Source organism: Vulpes lagopus, chromosome 3, assembly GCF_018345385.1.
Source record: "Vulpes lagopus strain Blue_001 chromosome 3, ASM1834538v1, whole genome shotgun sequence".
Classification (NCBI taxonomy): Eukaryota; Metazoa; Chordata; class Mammalia; order Carnivora; family Canidae; genus Vulpes; species Vulpes lagopus.
Window position 1 is genome coordinate 162923693 of NC_054826.1, and position 25049 is coordinate 162948741.

The window sequence follows — 25049 nt, forward strand, 5'->3', positions numbered from 1 at the left end:
TGTTAAATTTATGTTTTCCAGGGAAGTAACTGAGCTAAACACACAGGCAAGACTCTTTCTGGCAGCTCATTTTGGTAGTGAAGACTTAATCAGGCATAAAAAAATAATATGTATTCATTAAGATTCCGTTACATCTAACATAGAAGGGACATTTCAAAAATATTGTAATTGCTGTTTCAGAATTTCTAGCTCCAGTTCTTTAAGATTGTAGTTTGATTTTTAAAAAAAGATGTTCCTGGAATTTGCAAAAATCTGGGAATAAGTTGCAGGTAGTAATAAAAGACTCTCGTTTCTACTACTGCCTTTTTCTCACAAAGTGCTTTCCTAATCTATCCATCCATCTCTCCCTACCCTCTTCCTCTTCCTCTGCCTCCTTATCCCTCTCTAACACACACACACACTCAATTGCATTTTCTGATGGCTTTCGGGAGGGAATTACATCGCCTAGTAGACTATCTCTAGTAGTCCTAGTGGTTTTACGTAAGCATTCAGTGTTCTTGTCGTCATAAACTAGAATTATTTCATGGTTGGGAAAGCTGTCTTTGAGGAACACCAAAATGTAATAAAAATTCTGGATCGAGGATCTGGACAGTGAACTGTATTCTCACCTGTGTCACTGACCATTGACCTGTCACACTTAACCTTGTTGCTTTTTACCCTGTCGTGCTGCAAAAACAACGTTGATACTTTCAATACTTTTAAATGCCTTATTTCTTTTTTTTTTAATTTTTTATTTATTTATGATAGTCACAGAGAGAGAGAGAGGCAGAGACACAGGCAGAGGGAGAAGCAGGCTCCATGCACCGGGAGCCTGATGTGGGATTCGATCCCGGGTCTCCAGGATCGCGCCCTGGGCCAAAGGCAGGCGCCAAACCGCTGCGCCACCCAGGAATCCCTAAATGCCTTATTTCTAACAGTGAAAGTCTTTTTAAAAAAGATTTGTTTATTTGAGAGAGAGAGAGAGAGCAAGCAGGGGCAAGGGCAGAGGGAGAGGGAGAGAAGCCGACTCTCCGTTGGGCACAGGGCTCAGGGTGGGCTCCACCTCAAGACCCTGACCCTGAGATCACGACCTGAACTACAACCAAGAGTCAGATGCTTAAAACTGAGTCACCCCAGCGAGCCAACAGTGAAAGTTTTTCGATTCTGTGTGAGAACTATAAAAACTTTCAATTGTAACAAATGTCTTACTAATCTATTGTATTACTTCACATATCCTTTGAACACAGTAAGCATTCGCTGCTATAGTGGGTCTATTCGCTATACTATATGCTTTACAGCTATTCATAATAGTAATGCTCTTTTCTTACTATTTTCATAAAATATAATGAAATTGCCATTGTATCTCAGTACTGGAGTTTCATCATTTTGTTTACAAACAATTTATAGATAGAAGCAGGTATATATAATTCAACATATAATTTATGGACTAAATTTAAATATTTTGTTTGGCTACATTTTTAAAAAGATTTTTATTTATTTATTTGAGAGAGCAAGAGAGAGCAAGAAGGAGCAGGAACGAGGGGAGAGGTAGAGGGAGGGGAGAAGCACTTCCCACTGAGCAGGGAGCCCGATGTGGGGCTCGATCCCAGGACTCTGGGATCATGACCTGAGCGGAAGATAGAGCCTTAACCGACTGAGCCACCCGGGTGCCCCTGGCTACTATTTTTATTGCTCTTTATACCTTAGCCACTTACTAGCACCACTTCCCTTGGTGCTATAGTAATAACAGTGCTATGAAAATTGTGTTTTTATCACTCTTTTTTGCTATTTGAGAGACTGTGAATAAGTTCTAAAAGGAAAATTGGTTTAGTCTTAAAAAAGTGAAGTTAACTGAAGTGCATAAGCCACTTCTTGTGTGCTCATGTGGCCCTTTATTTGGGACATTTGGTTCTTCATTGTAAGGACTAAGGTTTATTCCATTTCTTGCACATTATTTCTCTTTGTTTTGCTTAGATATAATATGAAACTTGAAGAAAATGTGATCACAAGAGTTCAGTTAACAGTAACATTTTTGTACGGATGTGATTCCTTTTAACCTGTTTCCTAGGGTTGCTATTCAGTGACATGTAAAAACGAACTTCTGACTTTAAACCTTAAGCATTTGGGATCCCTGAGTGGCGCAGTGGTTTAGCGCCTGCCTTTGGCCCAGGGCGCGATCCTGGAGACCGGGGATCATATCGGGCTCCCGGTGCATGGAGCCTGCTTCTCCCTCTGCCTGTGTCTCTGCCTCTCTCTCTCTCTCTCTCTCTCTCTCTCTCTCTCTCTGTGACTATCATAAATAAATAAAAATTTAAAAAAAAGTAATAAAAAAAATAAATAAACCTTAAGCATTTTATCATTATTAATAAATATTTTGGTTAAGGAAAAATTAGTATGCATTCTAAAATGTAACTTATATGCTATCCAAAAGGCAAATTATAATGCCTTAGCCATTTATTTTACCCTGTATGACATATTTTCAAGACAGATTATTTCTATCAGTATTTTTTAGTGAAAGTACTAGCTCAAGTTTAATTTCACATCAAATCTCATACACTTATTAGTAATTTTCTGTAAAATCCAATCTGATTCTACGAATAAAAAGTATTCAGTGCCAAGAATGCGTTAGCACCTATCACTTCTATCACTAGTGTATTTAAAGGTGGTTATTAATATAACATGGTTGGGACAGTAGAATTAGGTTTCTGTCATCTTGTGTATCCATACAGGCGACCAGAGTTCTTTCAGTTAAATTAATCCCGAATCTGTGAGCCATTTGGTCTTTATTTTCTGCTTACATTGTAGCTAAGTATTGCTGGGTTTCCAGTTAATTTTATTTATCTTCCATATTGCTCAAGTTTTATTGTTGTTTTTCTGTTTTGCTTTGTTTGTTTTTTTAAAAACCAATTTAAATTTGTCAGCCAATCTTAAAGGCTTAGGTAGCTCTGTACTACTCTTCTTTTCACTTCCCTTTCACTGTATTCCATGGGTTTCCCTGGAATTCTACAAGGGCAAGTACTGAAGGAAGGGTGACCGTAATAGCAAGAGGAAATAACCTGGAGAACTTACATTGAACCTGACGTTAGCGGAAAGCACATTTTTTTTTACTTAATGCATGTTCATTCAGAAGTGGGAAGCGTCCTAGAGATTATGGCAGAACTAAAGACTGCCTTGGTGATGGCTTGTAAATACTTTTTTTCCCCCTTACTTTGTTGCTGTTAATCATCAACAAATCTCAAGGCAAAAGATTTGCAAGCCAGCCGCTTCTGCGGTTGAAGGGAGAAAATATGTTTTCATTCCCTTTCCAGTTCCTCAAACATTACATCTCAGATTATATAAACTCCATAAATGATAAATGTCTAGTTTCAAAAAAGATGATTTATACATAACTTTAAAAGAACATCTATTTCTTAAAGTGGCTGAAGCAGCACCAGTAGTAACAGAGGCTGAATCATCCTTCTGGGCCAATGTTTGCTTTTCACTTCTGTAATTTTACATTTGCAGATAATACCAAATAAATCAATCTTTCCCTTCTGCTGTTACAGGTGTTCAAATGCTAACAACCTCAAATCCAGTATCATAATAAATTTTTTTTTAAATTCCATCTTTAAATCAATTACATAAGAGAATATGTTATCTCCTTTTAGATAATGATTTGTTCATATTGAAGAATAATTGATTAGGCTGAGAATTTTACAAAAGGATCACGGTTTCTTTGCCTATGTCATGTGCCTTTCTAGAACTTTTCCTGTTGCTTGAAAGCTGTGACAAGCTCTTTATACTTAAAAATTTTACCTTTTTCTCATAAACTTTAGACACTTAATGTATTGTTTAGTATTTAATTTTTCACCCATGCCAACACATTTGCCTTTTTCACTCATAAATGACCACCTATAGTTAGAGTTTATTGTTGCTATGATCCTAGGGCATTTTTAAAGCACTTTATATACTGTGGTATTAAGCAAAAAGTATATCTGGGCCTGCTTCCATGCTTCTAGGGGAATTTTGCCTTTTTACTTATTATATACACCTACATGAATTATGCTAATGTAATCTCAGGATTATATAATGCAAACTTAAACATTGTGGCAACATTTTATTCTTGAATATTTCTTTTGCTTATATGGCCAAAATCAACCTGTAAAATAAAACATTCTTTTACTGCAGCAGAAGATGCATGGAAATGAATACTCAAGGGTAGAAGCAATTACAAAAGAAGAATTGGGGGGTCTGTGATCCCAGTGATGAAGGAAATGGTTATCAGTTTCAAGAACTTTGCGTGGGGATTGACTAGGGCTCCCTAAATAAAAATATCTGACATGATTTCATAACCATGTACAACAAATAACAAATCTTTTAAAGAGTGTTCCAAGAGGTGTTATATGTCCTCACAGTATGTCTTGCATTATTTAGGTGTATTTACAATATGTCCAGAACCCACAAGTTACCATTATGGAATATAGAATCGTTTTATTTTATATTTTGAAAATAATACGTTTCAGTGTAATCACAGGTTAACTTGCCCTGTACCTCCCTGCTTTGTGTTAAAGTTGTTACGGGATTGCAGAGAAGAACCGCACTCCAGTTGGGTAAGGGTTCGTGACATTCGCTACTGTAAATATGTTCTGGTATTTACCTGCAGTATTTTAAATTATAATATCCTTTATTAGGTGCCTCAGTGGGAATGGAGCACTCCTTCCAGCTTAGTTTCCCTCCATTTCATATCATGCTAATATTTTCTGTAATTAAAGAGTTCATTGCATAAGAACTGCTGTTAAGATACATTTATTCCACATTAAAAAAACGACATATAACCATATACAGGCATACGTAGACACACACACACACACACACACACACACACACACGTATATTGTCTTCATAAATTTGCCCAAGGTCACAAGTTTATATATGTTTTTGTATGTGAAAAAGCATAAAGTTACTAAATGAATTGGGAATAAAATTCACGGGTTTTCTGCCAAGTATGAAACTGCACATTTGTGCATGTTCTTGCAAAGGCCATTTCTTTACAAATAGGGTCCTAGGGGATTATTAACACTAGATGAAGCTTCCTGTTTATTCATCCGCTCTGGGATTTCCCATTTGCCAACACTACAAATGCATTGTAGTATAAATGAGAACAGCTTGTTGAGAGCCGTGGTTTAATGTTTTCTGGAAATAGATGAAGACAACATGTTCTGAGATATTTGTAGCAAAATCCAGTTAGGAGTTTATTGAGTACAGGGAGGCTTTTTATGGTTTTTTTTGAACACGCATAGGAAATATGTTCTTGTAGGGGTATCATTGATAATTACGCATTCTTCATAAAGACAGTAATTATGCATACTTCAGAGTAAACCTCCTTTTAGGAAAACAATTGGTATCCAGTTTGGTATCCAGGTAAACAATATTTACATAAAAATACAAGAACACTATTTGCATATGAACCTTAAAATTCCTCTGCATTGCCCCACCAAAAAAAGCTAAAGTAGTAATAATTTGTTTAATGATTATAGAGAAGTGGTAAACCTTCCTTATTCCTATTTATTTATCTTAATGGATTTTGAACAGTATCTAGGTAATTATCATTTTTCCCGGAAAAGGGGTGGGGGGGTAAAGTCTAGTCTACATGGCCTGCCACAGATTTTTCATCTACCTTTACAGTTTTGTTTATTTCATAGTCCTAACCTAGACTTCTGTTTTTTGAGAGGTATTTACTAACATCCTTAAAAAAGTAGAGTTTAGGGCAGCCCCGGTGGCACAGCGGTTTAGCGCCGCCTGCAGCCCAGGGCATGATCCTGGAGACCCAGGATCGAGTCCCACGTCAGGCTCTCTGTGTGGAGCCTGCTTCTCCCTCTGCCTGTGTCTCTGCTTCTCTCTCTCTCTGTCTCTATGAATAAATAAAATAAAATCTTTAAAAAAAAAAAGAAAAGAAAAAAGTAGAGTTTAAAAGAGTTTTAACAGCAATTAGAAACGACAAATACCCACCATTTGCTTCTACGTGGATGGAACTGGAGGGTATTATGCTGAGTGCAGTAAGTCAATCGGAGAAGGACAAACAGTGTATGTTCTCATTCATTTGGGGAATATAAATAATAGTGAAAGGGAATATAAAGGAAGGGAAAAGAAATGTTGGGAAATATCAGGAAGGGAGACAGAACATAAAGACTCCTAACTCGGGGAAACGAACTAAGGGTGGTGGAAGGGGAGGAGGGCGGGTGTTGGAGGGGAATGGGTGACCGGGCACTGAGGTGGACACTTGACGGGATGAGTACTGGGTGTTTTTCTGTATGTTGGTAAATTGAACACCAATAAAAATTAATTAAAAAAAATAAATAAAAGAGTTTTAAAAAGTATCTTTTCATAGATAAAGATAATCTAGATGCTTGCATATGATATATTTATTATAGTTTTAGTACTTGGCTGAAGTAGAAATTTGAATGTGATGTGGCATACTTATTACTTACATAATTGCCTTTTTAATAATTTGGGCTTAGACCTCTGCAATTTTTAAAAATTTTCAGCAAGTTTCAAGAATGTCAGGGGAAGTTTAGATATTTCCTAGGTGAGCCAAAAATTGATGTGTGCTCGGAGGAACGATTTTACCCTACCCTTCTAAGGTTCTTCTAGCCAGCCTAAGAATTAAATTGACATGTTACAGATCACCAGGAGAAAATCAAATTTAGTTTCATATTGAGGGGAACCTCACATGTAGGAAAGACTCAAAGACAGAAAAGTGAAGTAGGTAGATAGACCATCCTGAGCCAGGGAATGGGATGGGGCCTTCAAAGGGGAGGAAGGCACTCCACAGGGAAAACGAAGAGCAGATGTTTGGTAATTAGATATTTGCCCTGCCATGCAATTGGGTCACTGAGATAAAATTTGTCCCTGCTATAAAACTCTCATTCTGGGCAATACCTTCAAAGTAGATTCTACTAGATAGTTAAAGGGAGGAGCAAAAACATTTTTTGAGACCCAAAGGTCTTGATAGCCTTTAGCTCAAGATAGCTCATGTGCCACAGTGGCACATTTTGGAGAGACTTGTCCTTAATCCTTTCAGATTTGTGTGGATGTGGGTGTAAGCAAGTGTGTGTGCAAATGCCAGTGTAAGAGGTGTATCATGATATGATAATAAAATTTGGGGTATGTCAGCATAAGCCTAAATAGATGCAGTTATAAGTGAGGCAAAGAGTTGATTTATCGTAAATTTTAGCAGCGTATAATGGTGAGGAAAGAATAATAATCTTCCGTCTACTCCTCTCTGTTCTTGGCTGAGATCCCTATGATAAAAAGATAAGTTAACGGGAGAAAAAGGGAAGTTAAATTACGTGTATACCTCCCGTACATTTGGGGAGAGACCCTAGAAAACCGAGTAATGTCTCAAAATGACCTAAGTCACCACTTAAATAGCATCTCTCGCAAAAGATAAACAAAGATGTTGGGAGGTGGAGGGGGCAGTTATGGGAGGTTCCTGGAAAAAGCACAGTAAAAAGGCACGGTTGTTCCAAAGATTTAAGTCATTGTCTTCTTGATAAGAGTTTCTGGAGATTTAGAGTGATTCTTCTCTTCTTGGTACAGAGAGGGAGACACTCGTACAAATGGAAATTTCCCTTGTAAATGTAAATATCTTTTTTTTTTTTTTTTACAAAAGGATAACTTCTACTCAGAGCTTTTCCTATGTCTGCTGCTTCATAAAAATAATCAGCCTAAAATAATCCTTATGCTAAAGAGGCATATTTTGTGATGGTATATTCTGTTTTGCTTCATAATGAAAGTTGTTTATATTAAAGTACATAATAGAAATATAAGAAAATGACTAACTGTAATGTGTACACCCCAGAATTTAAAGTTTAAATACAACCTTGGTATATTTACATGTGCAAAACATTTGTTCTGTCCTTCTGTAGTTAATCATGTTTCATCAGGATAGGTAACCTCCATTGCTGATCATTTTTTAAAAGCAAAGTTTTATATGACAGTATTATATGTTAAAATGAACAGTAAATATATTTTAAGTCATACACCTTCAAAATGATACATAGTCCACTGCAAATTGCAAGGGTAAGGAAAAATGGAATGTGTTTCTAAGAGACCTTAATTTCATCTTTTTAAAAAATAGGGTTTGTTAAACAAGCATCTTAAGAAGTATTAAATTATGCATAGATACATAAAACATTAATAGGATATTTATATTGGGTGGCTAATTTCATCCTTAATTGCTGAGTTTATATACAGGTTAGATGGTTATTATTCCGCTTTCCTATCTTTTCACTTCTACTCTTGAATTACTCAGCCATTTTTCGTAAAGGACTCCATGGCATTAGCAAATCACGCTTCCTTCTCATTAAATATATTTTGCAGATTGACCTTTGTCTTTTTGCATTGCAGTCAAAATGCTTTTTAGATATAAAGAAAACATGTCTAACTCTCCTTTTCAAGTATTCCTTTTACCACATTCATGCGCAACATTTTTTCTTCTTTATTTTGAAGTTTGGCATCTTTTAAATTACGTGCGAAATAGGAGATAGGACAGTGTACAAATCTAAAGTGTATACAGCTCAGTGGCTTTTTACATATATGTGAATCTGAGGTAACTATCATCCGATCGAGATATAAAATACTCCCCTCATCTCACAATGTTCTGTCTTGCCACTTGACCTGCCCATGCAGGGGTATTCACGCCTCTGGCTTCGGTAAGCATCAGTTCCCTTTGGCTGTTCTCGAATGTGATATGATGGAATCAGACGGGTTTATGATGACTTTGTTTGCTCGACGTAGCATCTGTGGGATTCCTTCACGTTGTTGTGTGTATCGGTAGTTTTTCTTTTCAAATGATTGCTCTGTATTCCACTCGAGGAATGAATACGCGGTAGACTGGCAATCCGTTTTCCTGAGAGTGGGCATCTGAATTGTTTCTGGTTTTTGACCATGTTGGATAACGCTGCTCTCAACATTCTCGTACCTGTCCTCGTCCACATGTCCATGTGTACTCATTCCATTCACATACCAGAAGTAGAACTGCAGAGTCACAGAGCAGGTTCATGTTCACCTCTAGTAGATACCGTCTAATACTTTCCAAGCTCACCTTCTCATCGGCAATTGTAGGAGAGTTTCAGTTGCCTCATGTCCCGCCCAACACGTGGTGTTTTCAGTCTTTTAAAATTCAGACTTTCTGGTGGATGTGTAATAGTATCTTGTGGTCTTAATTGTAATTTCCCTGATAAGTAATGATACTGATCATCTCTTCATACACTTATCGGACATTTCGATGTCTTGATCTATGTGGTACTTGTTCACGGTTTGACTATTCTTTAGATATTTTTTATTTGACTTGTATGAGCTTTTAAAAAATATTCTATTTATTTTTTCATGAGAGACACTCAGCGAGAGGCAGAGACACAGGCAGAGGGAGAAGCAGGCTCCATGCAGGGAGCCCGCTGCAGGACTTGATCCCAGGACCCTGGGGTCACGACCTGAGCCAAAGGTAGATGCTCAACCACTGAGCCACCCAGGTGCCCCCGACTTGTATGAGTTTTTTATTTTTTATTTTTTATTTTTTTTCTTGTATGAGTTTTTAATATAGTCTGGATATAATCTAATAGGCAGATAGATAATGTGATAATTCATACAATAAAAGATATAATTCATAATTATATAATCTTACATGATATATAATTTTTACATGAATTTATATGTCATGTATATTTTGACTAACAGATACGTGTTTTTCTGCAGGGCTCAGCTAATGTAACAGGAGACACCGTAGTAGTTTTCAAAACAAAGGGATTTGATGTAGGAAAGTGGGTCATGTTTCTAGAAGAGCTGGAGCATCAGGCTCTAGGCTGGGCCTCCAGTAGCCTTCTAGAGCAACATTGCTAGAACTACTGCTTTACCGCGATTAGAGAGAAAGGAAAGCACAATACAGCTGTGCTGACCCCAGGAACCCAGCACCCTTGCCCCTGCCACAGCTGTCGTCACCTGCCACAAAATACCTGCTTGATCCTCACTATCACAATGAAGCCCGCATGGCCCACCACCTCCCTGTACACTTCCTAACTCTGATCCGCAGCACCCAAGTCACTGCTGGAGTCTTAGCTGCAAGGGGGTATGGGAGATGTTTTCGATTCTGTGTCCTGGGCAGTACGTGCAGCGCGGTGCCAGCGGAGACTGGACGACTGAGGAACCCGATCCGGGTGCCCTACAGTTTGTAGGGTACGTCCGTGCTCTCAGGGGTCGCATCCAGCCTTGGGAAGATGAGCTGGCGGCTGCCTGAACCGAATGCTCAGCAGCGCTCGTGGCTTCCTTCCACCCCCTCTCCAGCCAACGGATGCAGGTGACTTTCTAGAGTAAGTAGCTGCAGGGTTCAGACGGTTCTCCGTAGTCACAGGATGGCTTTGCCATACTTGATGCCCCTTCTCTTAGATAACATTTGGCTGCCGCTTTAGAGCAGGTGGTGCTTGAGAATCAAAAATACCTTGAAGCAAATGAACATCCCTCTGCTTACAGTCTGGCCTATATAAAGAATGTTAAACTAGCAGGTGTCCACCCCCGGAAACATTCTGTCCGCGCACCAAAAAGAGATCTTTCTTTTCCCTTGGGAATCTGTTTCAGGCTTTGAGGGATCGGGGGACAGAAAAAAAAGTCCCTGAAATATTAGCACCATTAGGGACACGGCACGTGTAAGCGGACAGGCTGTCCCCGGTTCCACCGCCTTGATGCTACAGAGATGCTCTCTGTCTAGGCACCATGGGATTCGCCTTTTGTTTTTTGTTTTTTTGTTTTTCATCCGAGAGAACGTGGTTAGAAATCTCTTTGTAGATGTTTTTCTTTGTGCCTAGAATGCGGCAGGGGAAAGCACCGACGTCAGTGTCAGCCGCTGGATCCTGGTTTGTATTGGAGCTGTTTCCTCCGACAGGTAACTCAGCGCCCTTTCCGAGGGCTGCTAATGTGAGCAATAGAGGAACACAAGTAACCACTGAGCCTTTTTTTTTTTTTTTTTAAGAAATCATCGAAGAGAAAAAGAAGCCCTGCCAACACCTCTAGGTCGAATAAAAAAAGGGAACAAGTTAATTCAACACATCCTTAAAAGCCAACACGGACTGTTGCGGGATGTGCGTCCTAGCATGTGAAAACAGTAGGGTTTCCTGCTCCACTATATTTTGATATTTATTAGTAAACCTCACCAAGTGGAGACGAAGCTAAGAAGACAGAGGGAAGACAGAGATTCAGCTCAGCACGGTTTGCTATAGTGTCGCTGGTCTGTTCGGTCAGAGCCCACAGAAAACAGCATAAGCTCTCGCCTGAGCTTTTGGGGCAGCTGCAGTAAACGCGGATAAAAATGCTTTCCAGGGCCACATGGCAGGAAGCTAAGCGGGAACTCCCTTACCGTGCCCCTCATGAGCACGTTGCAGTTAATATTCTTGTTACAAATATCAGCGAAAAAGTCTTATTAGACATTTCTATGGGTGTGGATGCTAGAGGATATTTTACTGTTAGTAGATTGTTTCAAAAGAAATAACTGGAAATAAACATTTTCACCCACTAGCCATTTGAAGATTTAAATATTAATCTTTATATAATTAAAATGTATTTTTAAGTGTTAAGCTGTTATTTGAAAGTCAGCATAAATTGTCTACTTAAGGCAAATTAATCAAAGTACGCTTTCCATTGTTAATAGACAGTAAGAGATAAATGTGTGTGTGTGTGTGTGTGTGTGTGTGTGTCTGTACATGCGCGCATGTGTGGCAAGAGGATGGAAGTCATGTTGGGATATTTTATTTTTATGAGGTGGGAATTAAAATAACTGTAATTAAGACCACTTCTATTTTCACTCAATAGATATTTATTGATCACTTTCTATATGTACAACAATGCGCTAATGATTATCTAGTTAAATCATTAAGGCTGAATATGACTTTAATGAAATCCAAATTGCTAAATCTGAGGTTGCAAATTGGATGTTATTATTCACAATTCAAAGGGATCTATGCTTTGCAAAGCAATTCTCTTAAAATGCTGTCTCTAATGCATTTGCTGCTTTACAGATCATAGTTACTTTTCAAAGGGATTTGATGGATAGATAGATACATTTTAACTTAAAGTCTATGGCTCTACTTTTTTTTTTTCTAAGTATCTTTTAATGTGCAAAAGTTAAAAAATCAAAAAGGACAGAATGCTATTATATAAGAAATAAAAGTCTTACCCCAACACCTCCTCCACTGCACTCCCCAGAGTGGGGCTTTTATTTCCTGTATCTGTTTTGAAAATGGACATTTCTGTCATCTTTCTACTCAACTCGCAGACAGGGCCGTAGGATAATTCTGCCCAGGATTGTTTGCTTGCTGACCTGGTACGTTCCTCATGTTTTAGATCGGCCGTTTGACGTCTGCTCAATGCGTAATTCAGGGTATCCATGGAAGCATCTCAAGGTTAAGTGTAACTCGGAGGTTCTTAAGTCCCATCATTGGTGGGATCCGAATCGCTCTGTGGGTTTCAGGGGCCGGCCTGTGTGCGATGAGCCCCCCTGTGTCCCCATCCCACCGCCCCGCGAGGCTGGCCTGGGGCAAGGAAGAGCTAAGCCCCGTGCCCTCCACGCGCGCCTCCCAGTCTGCAGGTTCCTGCCGTTCGGTGGGTTGCCCAGGCTTGATTTTAGGTCAGTCTGTCCATTGTCCTCTGGGCTGCTTTCTGCATGTGGCAGGAGTGTTTCCATCTTGGGCACCCTCAGGAAGTGCCTGGGGCCCTCTCCAGCTGCCTCAGAGCCCCCTCCCTCCCGACTTCTGCACACGCACATTCCAGGTGTTACTCCCGCTTAAGATCCGTTGTGAGGCTGCAGTCGGCTCAGGCCCGCTGCGTCCAGGAGCTCGCCAGGACCAGACTTTCTGGAACAGGTGTTGTCTTCTGAGTCACTGCTGCTCATGGTCCATTGGCCTTCACACGATTACAGACCCACACTGTGGAGGTCACACTGACGGTGGATAAAACTTTCCATACGTAGAAGAGAGCTATACAATGGGTGAGCTTTAAACTTGGTGTTAGATATCGCTATGAAGCCTAATATCGGCCACATTTTTCTGGGTCTATTCAGGATGTTTCCTCCGTCTCACCTCTGATCTATGACTTAGGGTGGGGACTCTCCTCCTTTTCAGGGAAATAGCCATCTCAATCCAGAGCAAGGCAACATTATTTTACATGCTCAATGGAAAAATCATATAAAAATGTAAAAGGCCCAGGGGACCCCTGGGTGGCTCGGCGGTTTAGCGCCTGCCTTTGGCCCAGGGCGTGGTCCTGGAGTCCCGGGATCGAGTCCCGCGTCGGGCTCCAGGCATGGACCCTGCTTCTCCCTCTGCCTGTGGCTCTGCCTCTATCTCGCACTGTCTCTCATGAATAAATAAATAAATAAATCTTTAAAAAATATATATATATATATAGGGCCCAAAGCAATACACTGTTCACAGCTTCTCAAAGACTTCTATTGCCTTTTCACTGGCGCTTTCCATGTTTGAAAAGCCAGCTTTCTCAAGATTCTGCTGATCTCATTTTGGCATGAAAACCAACAGTGATGTATATGATACTATAAGTCTTAACTTGGTCAAAACCTGAAACTTTTCCTAAGTCCATCAACTTCTCTCTTGTAATAAATTGCAAGTACAGTGGACTAAAAATGTTGCTGCCCAACGTGACCAGCTGGCTCAAAAGAAGTATGTGCTTTTGCACCTGTGGAAGATGGGGAATAGAATAAAGTTTGTTTTGAGGGGGATCCCTGGGTGGCTCAGCAGTTTAGCGCCTGTCTTTGGCCCAGGGCGTGATCCTGGGGACCTGGGATCGAGTCCCATGTTGGGCTCCTTGCATGGAGTCTGCTTCTTCCTCTGCCTGTGTCTCTGCCTCTCTCTCTCTCTCTCTCTATCATGAATAAATAAATAAATAAATCTTTAAAAAAATATATCTATAAAAGTTTGTTTTGAAACCTTTCTTGTTTTCTCTCTCTAAAAAACAAAACAAAACAAAAAGTAGGGTCTTCCAGAAAGCTTTCTCACAACTTGAAATACGACAAGGGAGTGAAAATCTCCCTCCCAAGGAAGAATCTGTTTTTGTTTGTGAAATCATGTCAAGTACTGGTTTTAACGTTCAGTGTCTTAATCAGGGTTATGGATCAAACAGACTCAATGGGAGGTACCTAGATATATATCTAGATCTGTATATCTGTAGATTTCATATATGATCTACATTTTTGGGGTGAAAAGGTAGACAGCTGTAGGGAGCTTGAAGGCTACGGGGGAAGGATGCCAGAGTCTGGGGTGGACTTCATCCTGGGCTTGCCTGTTTGCGCTTTCAGTTTGGTTCTGGGCCTGGCTTCTGAGGGAGAAAGGCTTACTATCTTGGGGGGCAAGGAATTCTGTTATGGAATACATTTTTATTTATTTTCTTTATTTATTTTATTCTCTTTATTACTCCTATGCTGTATTGAACGGATGAAGACCCAACCGTGTTGTAAATAAATGATTTTTTTTCTTGTTAAAAATTGGAGAGAAAGAGAAAGAAAGAGGTTTATTTTAAGGAATTGGCTCACATGATTGTGAAGGCTTGGCAGGACCCTCATCTCTAGGGTAGGCCGAGGGAAGAGTTGCCGTTTGAGTCCAAAAGCAGTTTGGTGGCACAGTTCCTTCTTGGTTTTTGTTCTATTAAGGCCTTCCAGTTATTGGATGAAGCCCACCCAATCATGCAGAGTAATGTTTTACTCAAAGTCAACTGACTCAAATGTTAATCTCCTCTAAATAATAATAATAAAAAAAATACCTTCACAGAAAATTCTAGAATAATGTTTAACCAAATATCCAAATATGTGTCCAGGCAAATTGGCACATAAAACTAGCCATCACATTCAGTTCCGAAACCTTCAAATATAAAATTACTACTTAAATCGTTTTATGATTCATAAATGTTAACATGACGTTATCCGAGTGTTTGGAGGTGGAGAAATAGGGGCCATGGCTCAGTGGGGGCGATCTGGTAAAAGTATAAGCAATAAGATAACGGTGGCAGTGCCCTGGTTGGTAGAGCAGCCTGTGTGGTGCTGTCATTCACAGGAGTTAAATTTAGTCTCTTAGTGCTGGTTGTACTGACTGAGAAACTGGCCGCCTGATGGCATTTGCGGAAAATGAAAACCACCTACGTTTGAGAGGACAACGTCTATAGGAAATCCGGGATTAAGGGAAGAAAGATTAAGGGAAAGTCTGAATCTGCTTAAGAAAGACTAATGCAAAATACTTACCTAATGTAGGTACAGTTCCTCAGCGTGGCTCATCCTTTACCACATTTCCCCCCATGCTCTTACCTACTTCTCCACTTACCTTCTAATTTCCTTTTCCCTGATGTTGCTTCCCATACGCTCCCTTTCCTAAACACTCGCACACCAATACAGACACACACGTGCACACACACACACACACACAATCTCCTGTAACAGCCCACTCCCACTCCCACCTCCCATCACAAACGATAGCGCCTGTAAATTCTTTCCCATCGAGTCGAATGTGCAGTAATTACACTTTGCTTTTCTTTATTTGAATTTCTGATTCTGAGATGGCATTCGTTTGGGTTGGCTATAGACCCATTTGTTTGTTTGTTTTTTGGCCTTCTGCTGCTCCTGAGTTTCAGAGTCTTTTGTAGCACCATGATTCAGGCCATTTGTCCACACAGCTCGCTAGTAATGGTAGGTGCATCATCCTGGTCATCATGAAACCCTTGGGTCTAGTGCTCTCTGCGCCTCTCTGTGCTGGGTTGGCACCTTGACTTTATGCCTTCTTGGTCCCATCTTTCTAGATGCATCATGTGGCAAGGCTGAGTGTGCAATACTGACGTCTTAGGTTGCTGATGAATAAATAGATTAAAATACAAAACTAAGTGAAGTAGGTCAGACACTCCTTCTGATCACTGCCTCAGATGGCTTCTTGCCAAAAAGAAATATGTATTCAAGAAAATATTGGTGGGTAGCCATGGAGGTGATGCTAAAAGAAGGAACCTGAGGAAAAGGGAAAGTAAAAGAAAGCAACACTAGGAAAAGTAAGGGGATAGTTTGGAGGAAACTCAAATTCCCCACCAAGAACCTACTTAAGCCAGAAGCTGAAAGCATGAGGAACTATGTCTCGCCAAGGATGGTAGTCAGTGAGGAAGGTGGGAAAAGGATGATGATTTTCACTGAGGACATCATGGAAGTCTTAAAAAAAAAAAAAAAAACAGGAGCATAGACATATTAACCATATTGACTACAGATATTCCTAAAAGCTGAGATCTAAAACCTTTACATCTTTTCCGATAAACCACCCCACCCCTAGGTGGGTGGAGGGCTTTTTTCAGGTGGAGAACAGAGGAAACAGGGGGGTGGGGGATGAAAGGTCCAGAGGTCCCAGTAGTGACATTAGCAGAAAATTGAGAATAAGATATTTATATGTGCGTGTAAATACACACACACACACACACACACACACACAGTTGGGGTATTGCATGCTGCCATGGTCTTACTCCTGAGAAGATGGTGTAGATCCATTGTCTTATGTGACCTATAAACTACTCTCTGTCTCCTCTCCCCACCACTCTCCAGTCTAGGGAAATTATTACTTTTTCTCTCTGTTTTTCATCACCCAGCATGTCACGTCATCTGTGTTATGTCATTTCATGTATGTGGGCCATTCCTACTGAATTATTAATTAGGTAGGCCTCAAAATTGTTACTAATCATCTCTGTCCAGAATATATTAGTCCTTATAGAAGCAGTGTTCTCTGGGTGCTGTTCTTTTTGCAGCTGCCCTTTGCTTGTTTAAATGGCAGGATTAGATATTGTTCAAAAGAAGGACCAAATTGTATACTGAGGCGACCGAGCCTTTGTTCTTCCATATTCCTATATAGATGTGTTATTGTTACTTTCTTTTATACCTACACTATTTTTTTTCCTTCTCTTTGCACCACCCTAGTTCAGGTTTTAAATTACTTAATGCATTAGTGTCTTAAAAAAATAGATAACAATAGTTTTTTTCTGGCTCTATCGAGGTATTATTGACACATCACAGGTAAAGCTTAAATAGACAATGTGATGATTTGATGCAGAAATATATTGCTAAATGATTACCACAATCGGGTTACCTAACATCTCCATTCTTTCACATAATTACTTTCTGTGGGTGTGTGACCGTAACATTTGAGATTCCTGATAACTCTCAAGGATATTATATGGTACTGTTAATTACAGCCACCATGCTGTACATTAGATCCCTAGAATTTATTAACCTTGTAGCTGGAAATGTGGAGGAAGCCATTTTTTTGGTCAGGAAAAATTGTCTCCCTTAATGTTAGTGACCAAGACTCATATTCCTTTGGCTCAAAGAGCATAAACTTATCCATTTGCTTCAATGCAGGGGGGAAGAAATCAAATCATTATTAATGTATCATAATATTAACCAGGCCATACAAATAATATGTCAACTCCGATCTGACTGATGATTAGAAAACTAGAAAACTCTGTTTTAGAAGGAAAAAACTAAGCTGATGGAAACAGTGAATATGTTATATTCATTTCAGAACAGTGACTATTTTATTGAAAAAAAGTGGATTATGAAAAAGGTAATGGAGATATGAACTATACTGAAGATAGGACTCTGATTATCACTTTGCATTTTCAATAATTATATTAGAAAAAAATCAAAAGGTAAATAACAAGAAAAATAGTAAGACTCAGAGCATTAATATTCTAACCATAGATAAAAATTGAAAAATTGTAAAGAATTGGGTCTATTTCAACAATGCTCAGGCTGGAGAATGAAAATGGAGGAACGATGTAGGCTGTTTTGTGTTATGGATAGACCATAGGAATGGAATAAAACAAATGAATTTAAAATGTCATTCTGCTTTTTTGTCACTCTGTGGCCTCATATTGAGAACACCGAATTCCATTTTTTTCTGAGAATTCACAGAACTAGATTACTAGTTTACCACAGAACTGTGAACTAGATTACCACAGAACTGCGGACTACTCTGAAGACTTGATCATCACCATAATCAAAACAACCCAGCCCATGGTACATGGTCCGAAAAAATTGATCTACCTTCTTGTTAGTTACCTCTTGTAGGAAACACAGGGATGTATGTATGTGCAAATTCCTGCCACAAACATTTCAGGAAATTGGACAATAATCCTTACCATTCTCTGCACTTTTTCTTTGTCTGGCTCTCAGATCTCTTTTGCAAAATCAGTAATTCTCTTGGTCATATCAGTAAGGGGGTTTTGTGGAACAAAAGGTTTCTACAACTTCAAAGTGTGAGAACTTCCATAATTTGGATTACAAAAGAAAGTGAGATTTTTAAAATATTTATCATTACTTGTTTGTCATGAATGTCCTTTGTCTGTCAGTCACCATTAAATTCTAATGTCTTTGTGCACCCGTGTTGGATCTTACTCGTCTTTTCATATCATTCTATTTCTAACACTGTGCCTAATACTTATTAAAATTTGAGACAAATTGACTTAATAAGAGTACTTTATGCATGTTGGTATAATTATATTAATGAATCACTTTTTTCTCATGATGTTAAGTTCATGTTCTGCTAAGCTTTGAGAAGAAAGAGAAAAGAAACGAAGCCACATAGTTTCTATAAAACCCAGTATGAAAAGCCAAAATAAATCTAATAATTATAATTATAATAGCTAATATTCTTAGCTCCAGCTACATGCCAGACACTGTGCTACCTGCTTTTCATGGGTTACCTTACTTAATCCTCACAACAACTCCGTGAGATAGGCATGCACTGTACAGGGAAAGCTAAAGCTTAGAAAAATTGAATAACCAGCCCAAGGCCATGTAACTCATGTTCAGTATATAGTGGAGCCTAAGAAATCTGCACGCTGCTCCATACAATTACCAAATTTGTGTAACTACCATTGGCTCCTACTCAAGAAGTCAAAACTAAATCCACAAAACCAAGTAATGTATGCAACAGGATAGAATAACTAATTTATATATTGTGTTTCTATTTTTTCTCATATTCCCAAAGATAATACCTATAATTTTTGCTGACTATATCTTGATTATGAAAGCAGCTTTCTATCCATAATTAACAAATTATTGGAAATAACTTATGTATTGAAAAACCACAGATCTGATATGTGCAATATAAAGTAAAAATGAGGTGCAAAGATGTGAAAACCAGGTATGAAGGGTTCTTCACATTTTCTTAGGTCTGAGCATGTTGATTCATTGGTTAAACAATACCCTTAGGTTTCTGAATTAATAGAAATCCTGTTTGAAGTAATTAAGCCTTGATTATATAGCTTTTGATTGCAGAGGGAAAAAAGCTGTTCTACTGGTTTACAATATTTTTTAATTGTGCATACACTAAATTTTTTTAAAAAAGAACTCAGCATCAAAAAGTAGCTAATGCTGGAAAATAAATTTCTCCCATAGAGAAAGTTAAATTACCATGGCTACCATAATAAATAAAAAGTTAAGCAAACCTGAGAAAGATTTTTTTCTATTCATCCTTTTATATTTGGTACTTTCTTTGGTTTGTACTTTAGACCTATAAGTTTATGAAGTATATTTCATTTAGTGTCTAGGAACACATCTGTGATTAAAAGAATTATTCCCAAGTGTCATAAAAACAGACATGTAGAATTTTTCTCAAATCAGGAAACAAGATTCTTGTGTGTTGTATATAATTTTTATATACATGGATCTTAAAAGTCCTGGTGGAAATTGCATGTGTAAAATACCTCTTTATCCTCACAGCAAACTGAAAATTAATCCCCTGATGTTTTAGAGTTGAATTATCTCACATGTTTCCCCAGCTGGGGAATGGACAAATTCTAGAAGTATTCATTTTAAACCCTCGATTCCTACCAGTATAAATAACGGACATTGTATATTGTGGATTCCTAAGCAGTAATATCTATGTTTTCATTCTGTTGTGTATAAGCTTGATAGGAAAAGGAAGGGTTTTCTGATTATAGTTTAAGAATTTCTAATAATATAAGTAGTCTTTTACAGACAGGCAGACTGGTCCAATTTTCCCCCATTGTCCCAATTGTCACATTTTCTGGCTTCAAAAACATGAAAATAAATATGTGTTTGCTCCATGCAAATTTTGAGTATGATGTTTAAGTTAGTTAGGTGCTAACATTTGAAGTCAGTGTTTTGATTTTCTCCTAGTGGGTCCTAATCTTAGGAAGGAACTAAAGACAATTCTCAAGTTCCTGTCTTAATACTAAGAACAATGAAATTTCTGAAGCAAATAGAGAGATGAAGAAGTAACATATTTATAGTTTTGGAAGATAAAAGGTATCTGCAAAAAAAAAAAAAAAGCAGTGACTATGTTTGTCTCAGAAAGACTCTATAGAACCAGTTGAAGGTGAAAATGTTTCTGTAGCCACTTTTCAAGGAAATTTTTTATTAACAATACTTATTTCTGTAGGTATTAAAAGAAAAAGAATAAATGAATAAATTGTAGATTCATTGTACTTACACATGTTGAAAATTAGATGAAGTATTTTTATTTATGACCCTTCCTTCTTTTCCTCTGAACCATTAACCTCAATCTTCCTTGGAATAAAATGAAAGATTCAGTTAAAACAGTGAAATAATAACATAGATTGTGAATTTTTTCTTGGCATTGTATTTTAATATTTTACACAATTTTAAATATTTAATATATTTACTACTTTCCTGTAAGCTTGTTATTCCAGGCTGGATGCTGTGATGTCAAGGAATTTGTCCAGACAATTAGGTTGTTTAATTTTTTTTTTTTTTTTACTTTGTTTAGGTGAAAATGGGCTTATGTGAAAATGAGATTAAAGTAATAGAATGACACCAGCTTTCCGGATATGATAACCTTGTCTGATAATGTTGTTTGTTTACCTGGGAAGCTATTGGTTCATGGCAACCAGGAGAAAGGAGACTTTAAGTTTAGTTGGGTTTTAAGTGGGAGGAAAAAAATGGATCTAAAAAATGGCTAGAAATAGCTGCTTAATTATGACGTGCACTGGATTAAAACGAATACCCAACACAGACGACCGGAGGAAGCACAGAAAAGGGCAGTTCACGAAGAATTATGAGGCTTGGCTCATGGTCTCAGTTTTGCCATTATCTGCCTCTGCGGGGCTTTGGACAGCCCTCAGAATTCTTAAGGAGGTTGAAATATCTATTCTTTTAAAAATCGATTCTAGTTCTAATCTCCTATAATTATGCTCTCTTTGGCTTATTACTCTTCATATATATTCCTGAATTGCATAAAGCATTTCTCTAAACTATCATCTATTTCTTCTTAGAAACATGTCTTATGGGCAACACGGGTGGCCCAGGGGTTTAGTGTCACCTTCAGCCCAGGTCATGGTCCTGGAGACCCAGGATCGAGTCCCACATCGGGCCCCCTGCATGGAGCCTGCTTCTCCCTCTGCCTGTGTCTCTGCCTCTCTCTCTCTTCTCTCTGTGTCTCAATAAATAAATAAATAAATAAATAAATAAATAAATAAATCTTAAAAAAAGAAACATGTCATATCATTGCAATGATATGATACACTCCTTTCGCTAAAATTTTATATGTTTAAACGAATCATATTGTTTTGATATAGCCTCAGGCTCTAGTCTTATAAGTTGTAAATAGAGTATTATATGTCTGTCTTGGGGATGGTTAAGCATATTGCACATAGGTCGTATTTGCCAGTGTAATGGTATATATCTGAAAATAATCAATTATGACACAAAATATGAAAAATTACAAGTAGAAAAAAGGTCTGACTGAAGATGCCTCAGATGAATTTAGGAGAGAATATTAACAGTTCATAATATTGAAATTGATAAATAAGGAATGGACACAATGATTAGTCATAATAACAAAATCTTTCTGAATCTCTTTGCAACAAATGTCTGATCTTACGGGTGTGAGAGTGCATATAGGGAAATATAAGGTGTTTAAAAATTATATTTAAAAAATAAAAAATAAAATAAAATAAAAATTATATTTTTAATAGTATGTCAGATTTTTCACTTACTCATTAAGATTTCCTGACACTTGTTTGGCTATAGGTTTCATTTTATGACCCTTGAAATTTTGGTCTTTACTGAAAATTGTTCTCCCTTTTGTAGAAATTTCTGCTGCACTAAAAAAAATATTTTGAACTTAAAATATTAGATATATTTAGCAGACTGAACCACATTTTCAAAAATAGATGAAATAGGATAAAAACTCAGCCCAATATACTTTGCTAGCCTTGAAGAAAAATTGTGTATATAGAATGAAACAGTCTTATTAGATGAACCAATATATATGTGTGTGTGTGTGTGTGTGTGAGATCGAAGATTCTGTTGATATAATTATGTATTTAAATAGAGCAATATAGCTTTAGAGAAGAAAGTTTTAGAGATGTTATGAATAAGTAAACATTTTTAAGTCCAAGGCACAATGGATATGACATCTTTTTGCCTAAAAAATGCTAAATTTAACTTTTCTTTAAATGAGACTAGAAACCCAGCCAAAGGAAACATATCAAACTTTGGTTTAAGTAGGTAAAAGTGTTTAACATATTTTAAAATTTAATGTAAAAAGTTTCTTTAAAAAATTGCATTTATGCATCTACCATACTTTTCCAAGCCCGTTTTTTTTTTTTTCATATTGTTAAGTACTATTTTGTTTTGTTTTTTTCCCCAAAGCAAGGCCTTGTTCTTTGTTAGATGTGCTGAAATATATGTAAGAGTAATGAATTTTTTGGAATAGATCATTCTATTTATAAGTATGGTTTCACAAATCTTTAGTGTGGTAATTTCATATAATGAAATTTATAATATTCTTAATGTAAGTTAATTTTCTTCCTATGTTATCATTGCAGAGCAGTTCTGCAATCAGTTGATTCATTGTAACCTACTTTTAAGATGTGTGATTATTTCCCACCTTAATGATATTCCATTCAAATCATTGTATGTAGACTTAATAAGAAGAGAATTTTCTTAGCTGAAAAAATGGTTTCTTGAAGAAGCTGTATAAATCAAGCTTGAAACTTTTATAATTTGAATTTTCTTGGGTTGTTACAAAGCAGCTGAATATCTCTTACCATGACAGGAAACAAGAAAATTTCATATATCTAAGCCTGTATTTATAGCTATACTCTAATGATACTTTTGATTTTGATAGAGAGGGAACACCAGAAATACTGAATCCCAATAGATACTTCATCCACAATTGTGTCTAAAGATTTATCCAATATTTAGAACCTCAAAGTTGTAAATTAATCTCTACTACCTTTGCTCTCGGTCATTCAATCCTTCTTTGTCGAAAAGTTTGATGAGTTTCTTATTCTAAATGCATTGCTGTCTTCCTTAGTCATATTTTTATTTTAGTTTTCCATTCGAGGCAATGGGAAGAAATTTATAACCTGTCATTTTAGAGGCTAAATCCAATCATCCTAGAAATCAAAACCTTATTATTCAAGTCCATTTTTTCTTCCTCTCCTAGCCTCCCCGTTTCATAGTTGGGATTGAGAACTGATATCTGAAATTTAATATGAGTAACTTAAACTAACATAGTTAGCAATATCTACTGAACTTTTCCTACATAATGAGGCATGCCTGTGAGCAAAGAACTTTGGAGAAGTGGACAGTGAAATTTTCACATTGCATATGCCTGGGTCACTGCTTTCTCAAATTGAATTGGAGTGCTCCAATGCATCTCGCTTTTCGGCCTACAGCGTAGAGTAGCAGGGAAAGTTAACTATGAATTTTCAAATCTACCATTGAGTTCAACTCCCATTGCTTTTATCTAGTAAGTTCCTGATGTTGTTTATAAGTAATGAGTCTTTCTGCTTCTAGCTCAGCAGAAATTGTAAAATTGTACCTTTCTTAAATGTTCTTTGTACCATCATTATTGCTTTCTTACAGCTTAAACTCAGCATTATCAGCTAATACTTATCTTTACATTTTCTTCATCCAAATGCAATCACTTTAGATAAATTGTAACCTAAGTATCTTTTTCCTGTTCAAAAAAAATTAAGTTTAGATCCTACCTTTTCAAGGACAAATTTATATTCGTCATTGTATATAGGTTCTCACCGTCATCTGGCATCTTTTACGGACCTTCCCTTTTGTTTTCCATTCAACGTTTCCAAAAATCTTCTAGTCTCTGCAAACTTAATAACACTACTGTTTCTTCTCAGTTATGAAAGAAATCTACTCTCTTAAAGTAAAGACCTTTAATACAAATTTCCCCCTATCTTAGCTATGGAATGTCCACCTCCATTCTTCTTCCTTGGTTTTCCTTTCCATAACTTCATCCATACCCTAATTTTTTTCTATTATTATCACCTGTGTAATTATCGCTCTCTCCATGCCTAATCTTCGAGTTTTCTACAACCTATGGGAACCTGCCAGTCCTTAAAGTTATTTTTATTTTTCTGTTGATTTTTCCTTTATTTCAAACATGCTCGGTAAAATAATCTGTCTTCTGCCAAAGTTTTGTAATCACTCACTCCTCATAGTCACACTCCTGCCTTTTTTTGAAACTGTTCTCTCAAGTATCAGTGGTGACTTCATAATCAAATCTGGTGAGACTTGGGATGCCTCGACTATTGTATTTATCTCCCGTGAGTGCATAACATATTTTGATGAGTAAATATCTTTGGGACAAAGTAACTACTACACCTAATTTTAAAAATTTGTCCAGTAGCCTATATTAAGTCCAGTGTAACTACAGATCTGTGATGAACATGTATTTTTATGGGTACACAGATTAATTAATTAAATGCTGATTCAAGGAGGAATCAATTTTTGTCAGTTTAAAAAATACATCTCCCTTAACTGAAAACAAAATGTGATATTATAAAATCAAATATATTTCTATAGGGAAGCTGTTTAATTGTAAAATATAAGCAGCTATAATGTTGATTCTCATCAGTAAACCTGCCTAAGATGTGTATATTTATCAGGTTAACACATTTTTTTTTAGGTTAACACATTTTAATGAAATTTGTCAAATAGGTTAGGTGCATCTAAACATAGTCATACTCATTTAATATCTCCTGGAAAATGTTGAGTGGTAGAC

General features: G+C 37.3%; 1 protein-coding gene across 1 annotated transcript in view; it reads left to right on the forward strand.

Annotated features, from left to right (window-relative positions):
• NEGR1 (neuronal growth regulator 1) overlaps window positions 1–25049 on the forward strand; it is an 812989-nt gene that overhangs the window by 134497 nt on the left and 653443 nt on the right. The gene's annotated exons all lie outside the window — the stretch shown is intronic.